The following is a 6,515-nucleotide window of genomic DNA, read 5'->3' as shown; positions in this document are numbered from 1 at the left end:
ACATCATTAGGAGGTCTAATAATTACCATACAAACAGCATTTCCACGGCAGTCCTTCGGCAAGCTCCTTGGTGGGAAATGCCTCATCCTTATTTATAACAACATAATGTGATTTTTGAAAGAGACAGTATGATTGTGGGTTTTGTTTTGGCTGAAAAAAATAGACAAGGCATTTTTTTAAGTGGAGGAATGAAAGGCTGTGGGATGCTGTTTAGATAAGAAGTAGTGGAGAGAGTCACACTCATTAATGCATTCTGCAGTCGTCTGGCATGTGGGCTAATACTCCCTGATGGCTGGCACCAAAGCGCTTCTGCTATTTTGTTAGAGAAAAGAGAAAAAAAAACCCGTTCTGCCCATTTTAACTTTATTGTCTCATTCTTATTTTAATCCCCCAATAAAAAGGGCAAAGTCCTTTCTGCTGATTCAAGACTTTTTGCAATTTAGAGAAAATTCCCATTTTTTCCCTCCCATTTTTGATGAGACGATGAGCAATCCTGGTAGACTAATTTAGGTAACTTTTCAGGTGTTCTCACTGAAATGAGAATTGCCAAAGAAATGCGGAAAATGCTAGCACTTATCGGAAATGCAAATGCGGCATTTGTTCAGCTTAATGTGAATAGCCTTGCCCAGGCAACAACAGAAGAGACAATTAGAATGCAGTCATGGTTCCAAAAATTCACCCTTTCTTCCCACTAATATGATGTTCTTTAAAAAGGAAAAGAAAAGAAATAAAGAAAAAGGGGAAATAAGTGTGGTTTTGCTTCAGTTAACAACACAAAAATGCCAATGGGGTATGGGTTTTATTTTAACTAAAAAAATCTGTTTTTGTGCAAGTACCATCGGAACAAAGTGGCAATAAAGGAATTTCATGTCTGCGCTGCCTTCATTATGGCTGGGTTTTAAGAGCAGTAGAACACAGGTCACCCGTGTTAGGAGTGACTGTGGGTGTTAATCTCCACTGAGGACTGCCGTGTTTATTGCCCATCATTTTTCAATGATTTTATGCCATCATTTGGGAGAATAAAAGAGCTGCGTAGCAGGCATGCATATAAATAAATTAAGCATTAAAACACAGCAAGTTGGAATCATCTTTCTCTGAGAATGTCCTAAATAGTTGCAATCAGTGAAATGGACGAGAAATTGCATTAAATTGCCCTGTCGGTTATATAGCGTACCAGCTAAAACAAGACTCTGGGGTCAGGGGATGTCTGAGGGGAGACAGGAATGCAGTTGTCATCTGGGTGTGTTTTAGACAACAAAACCACACTGGGCACACAATGTATGGCTCACTTAACCTTCCTAAGCAAAAGTATCTATTATTGATGAACAAACAACAATGAATGAACTCTTTAGCCATAGATTACCATTTGCCTCATTTAAGCATTGAAGTCTCCTAGGCCTGAGAACCATGGCAAATATAAAACCAATGGTCCCCTTGTATCATAATGCCTCTTTCCACAATGACCACTTTAATTATTCAGAGGATCCTTTTAAAAATTAAGATTGGTTGGGAATAAGAGAAGAGAGTTTGATGAAGAGATGTGGATTTTTTTTCCATCTTTTTTTTTTTTTTTTTAACAAGGAAAATGGGAACTGTGAAATATAGGGAAGCATTTTTTTTGCTTTTACTAAATTCATGGTTGGACTGCAATGGTGTCGATTGTCTAGCTAGAATCTTCTCCAAAGTAAAAACAAAAAACAAAAACAAAAACAAAAAATGGTGCTCTCCCAACTTTCCCCAATTTTCAGTTGAATAAGGGTAAATTTGACCTCCTTGGATGTTTGCTTTAGTCAAGATATCTTTAGCTTATCATCTTGATTTCTGATGCATGTGAGCCAGTTTATTTGGGGGAAAAAGAATCTCAAAACATAAGAAAAAGTATAGGTTTCAATCATCACCAGACTGTGGTTCAAATCCTAGACAAGCTGTTTGTCTTTAGGTTAATTTTTTTTAAACCTGCCTGACCCTTTTTTCCTTATAGATAAAACCAATGTCTTATACTCACATTATGCTAACTTCCTGGTACAATGTCTAGCATAGAATTTGCACAACTGATGGATACTGAAGCTGTTACTTACAATTCAGGTAACTGTCAGTCCAAATGCTGTTCTTGAAACAGGGCATTGACATACAGCTAATGTTTGCTGAGGTTCCACTGTGTGCCAGGTACTCTGATAGATGCTTCCATGTATGTCATCTGTTTATTTCTTACAACACTCAAGGTATTTTGCATACTTTTCATTTTGCAGTGAGACAAAATGAGGCTTAGGAAGTAGAAGACTTGCTTAGAGACTAAATAACTACTAACTACAGGGGCTGGAATTTGGTTACGTCTTTTAAGTTTAGGCCAGGCCCCTCTCTCCGTCCAATGTTCCCCGACCACATGTGCCAGCAAAGTAAAGTTGTCTGAACATAAGATTTGAAAAATGAAGCCTTATTTATAGCTGATGCTATGATTTATATATATAATTATTATATTATTCGGAGGATATAGAATTATTTAGACACAAACAACGGAAATCTAAATTGTACTGGAGAAGTATATAGAATCCAAAAGGGATTTTATACGCCCCCCCAAAAGAGAGAATATTGTACAGAATCCAAAAAAAGAACAATATATTGACCCAAACAGTGAGAAATTCAGGAAAAGCTGGTTTTGAGCAGAAGTGGATTCAGGGACCCAAACAAGTTCAATGGCTCTTGGCTCTGCCTGATCCCCGTTGGCTCCGTCTCCGCAGATTCTCACTCTGCAGCATATGGCTGCCAGCATGTCCACGGTAATAGCTTCACAGTGGAAATAAAGAGCCTCTCTTCCCAAAAGAAAAAGTTTCCACAATGAAGTGTCATTTAGCAATTTGGGTCACATACATACTGTTGGAATTAGCGGAGACTTCAGTCAGCACAAACAGCATAAACATAGATGAGGAGAGATCGCCCAAGGAAACTGGAATTAACGTGAGTGAACCAAGTGATGGTTACTCTTCTGGAAAGAAAACTGAAATCAAGTCTCTCACCTACAAGCTATGTGACTTGAATCAATTGAGTGTCTGTTAAGAATTAGGGCTCTGGTGCCAGGCAGACTGGGTGAATTCTAGCTCTACCATGTTTTAGCTGTGTGATTTTGGGCAGGATACATTATCTTTCTATACTTCAAGTTTCCTCATCTGGAAAATGGCACAACTCGTGGAATTTTAAGGAAAAGACTAAATAGGTTAAACTATGTATATATACATAGCGTTAGAAAAATGCTTGGTGTATAGTAAGTGCTCATTAAATGTTAGCTGCTGGCTAACATTTTAAAATTATTATGCCTCTGTTTCTTTGAATTGAATGCAGCACTTTGACTAACACACAGAATGAAAGTAAGAATGTACACATGATGGCACACTGAAAAAATGGAAGGCACTCACAACAGTCACTGCACTTAAAGAATCCCTGATTCCCCACCTCATGTTACCTTCTTCAAGTAAAATTTGTCTGACCTTACCTTTCAAGTGGCTGTGTTGGCATCACACCATACTTACCATTTTCCAATGAGCTTCTCTAGCACAACTTTGCCCATGAGTGCTTGGCTTTTACTCTGAGTAAGAAAAGGGGAACCACTGCAGGTCATATCTCTCCTCTGCTCCAACCCTCTAGTGACATCCTAGCTTATCAGAATAAAATGCAAGGTCCTCACCATAGTGTAACATCTCTACATAATCTGACCCCCTAATGTCTTTCTCTCTTGTTTGTTTAAAAAAATATTTTTAGTGGATCCCTCCATGAAATTTAGTGGGTGGTTTTTATTTTTGTTTTCATTTTTATTTATTTTTAATTTTTAAAATTTGTTTTATTGTTGTTCTATGACAGTTGTCCCCATTTTCCCCTGTTGCTCTCCCCTGCCTTTAGAAGTGACTGGAAATGCTATCCAGCAGTTGTACTCTTAGGTATTTATCCAACTGATTTTAAAATTATATCAACAACATGCTTACCTGGCAGGGGAGGTACCATGGTCACGAAGGCAGTTTTCCCAGGGCGAGGCTTATTCGTTGCTCTCTGGGTGTGCTGACTCTGCGATTTCCCCAAATGTGGGAACTCGACTGCATAATGTGTGGTCATAGGGGACTGTGTTCGGGCTCTCCCCTGACAAATAAATAAATAAGTAAAATTATATCAACATAAAAATTTGCAAGTGAATATGTATAGCAACTTTATTCGTTATCACTCAAAACTGGGAGCAACCAGAATGGCTTTCAATAAGTAGATAAATAAATAAGTTGTGGTACATCCATATGATGGAATGTTACCCAATAACAAAAAGAAGTGAGTTACCAGTTCATAAGAAAAAGGCATGGATGAACCTTAAATGCATATTGCTAAGTGAAAGGAGCCAGTTTTAAAAAGCTACATACTGTACAATTACAATCATATAGCGTTGCAGCAAAGGCAAAAAAAAAAAAAAAATTGAGTAATGATTAAAAACAAAAAACAAAAAACAAAAAACAATCAGTGATTGCCAGGGATTTGCGGAAAAGGGAAGAGGGCTGACTAGGTGAAGCACAGGGAATTTTTTTGGGTGGTGAAACTATGCATGGACTGGGACTGACCAATTAAGTAAATAGATGGTGGATGATAGAAGCCAAGTTTCCCAGTGGTGGGGTGAAAGTTTATAGGTATGCACAGGGGAGAGGCTAGGGTGATCCATGATGACATACATTAGATTTGGAAACATCTGTATAAACTCATATTTAGTGCCAGAAAGTCACAGCTAAAAATAAAAATAAAACAACAATGAAAACAATAACCCAACAATGGTGAGGATATATCAAAGGGACACAGGAACCAACTGAAAGAGCTCCCAGTGACTAAAATTGGAAAAATTTGAGCAATAAAATTATGTAGTATTAGATTATAACCTTAAATATATAATAACTATCCATGACCCATACTTACATAAATCAGGGATTGAATAAATAAATAAATAAGAAAGAATAGGCAAATTTCTTATGCAGAAGCATCCCAAATAAATTTAGATATTTTACCCTCAAGAATAAGGAGCATAACTCTCAAATACTTAAGTGTATCTGTGCACAGTGATGAAACCTGACAAACGTGACCTCAGCCTGATGATCAAGGTGAACAGCCTCAGTGATAAGTCATGTTTATATGTACCCATGACATGATATGATGGAAACAGCATTTCACCTTTGTAGTCTTCTTCTCTCAAACCCCTAATCATAGACCACTCATGAGGAAAACTTCAGACCAACCCTAAAAGACGAATATTCTATAAAATAACTGATCAACACTCCTCATGCTAGGCCCTGGCTGGTTTAGCTCAGTGGATTGAGCGTCGGCCTGCGAGCTAAGTGTCGCTGGTTCGATCTTCCAGTCAGGGTACATCAGAGAAGGAAAACTCTGACTCCAAAAAACCTCCGCTGCCTTGCGGCATACCTCTTCAGGGGAAAGGCTAAGGGAGTAAACCCCGACAGAAAATCCGGAGCCGGAGTCCCTAAGGCGGTTTGACGTTGTAGTCAACACCGGCAACTCCTGCGGCGCACCTGAAGCCAAGCTGTATTGACTCCGTCTTTCCCTTGGACCCTTCAGCTGCGAAGAGAGGGGGGGTCTGCTGCATGGGCAACAGCAGACCCTCCATATCACCCTGCCCAGGCTCTGTAGCTTCAGCTCCACTGGAGAGGACACTCCAGCGTCATCGCAAGATGTCGATTCAACACGGGAGGAGACAGATACCGTGTCACTCCCGAGTTGGACTGCACAGCCATTCTCGGCGGTGCAGATAGACTCTTAAGAAGCTACACCATCGTCTCTCGAGACGGACGGCTGCCGACGACGACTCCTCATGCTGTTAAGGTCATCAAAAATAAACATAATCTGAGAAACTATCACAACCAAGAAAAGCCTAAAGAGACGTGATGATTAAATGGTATGTGGCACTCTGAATAGGCCCCTGGAATGGAGCAAGCACATTAGGTAACAATTAAGGACACCTGAATAAAGTCTGCAATTTAGTTAACACTAATGTATCACTATTACAGTATTTCATCAATTGTAACAAATACTAATATAAGATGTTAATAATAGGTAAAACTGGGTTCAGGGTTTGTGGGCACACTCTGTACTATATTAGCATTTTTCTTTAAATCTAAAACTGTCCTCAAAATAAAGTTTACCTATGTTAGAGGAAGTTACTGAAGATACCATTTTTGGTTAAAAAGAACATCGAATAAGGTGTGGTGAGCAGAAGAAAGACGGTCAGAGAGGGAGATACAGAGAGTCAGGGTCTCAGACTTGAACTTAGACTAAGGAACGGTTTTGTCTACCTTCATTACTCCATTCATCCAACACACATCTGTCGCATGTTTGCATTTACCAGGACTTGCGCTAGGAGGTAGGGCACAGTGGTGAATCAAGAAGAGGCCTGTTCTCGGTCCCTAAGAAGCCAAATGAGTAGGAAACACAAACATGACTAAAACACAGTGGTAGGTAGCGGTACAAAGGAGAAGTACACAATA

At 39.2% G+C, this 6,515-nt stretch overlaps 1 non-coding gene across 1 annotated transcript; it reads left to right on the top strand.

Moving 5' to 3' along the window:
- Nucleotides 1-3,966: 3,966 nt before the first annotated feature.
- On the top strand, nucleotides 3,967-4,128 carry LOC150011210 (U1 spliceosomal RNA). The gene has a single exon (XR_016511076.1). It is a non-coding gene; the product is annotated as a U1 spliceosomal RNA (small nuclear RNA).
- Nucleotides 4,129-6,515: the final 2,387 nt, after the last annotated feature.

The sequence above is a fragment of the Furipterus horrens genome, unplaced genomic scaffold (genome assembly GCF_987537825.1).
Source record: "Furipterus horrens unplaced genomic scaffold, mFurHor1.1.pri manual_scaffold_4, whole genome shotgun sequence".
Classification (NCBI taxonomy): Eukaryota; Metazoa; Chordata; class Mammalia; order Chiroptera; family Furipteridae; genus Furipterus; species Furipterus horrens.
This window is presented reverse-complemented; position numbering and strand designations above follow the sequence as displayed.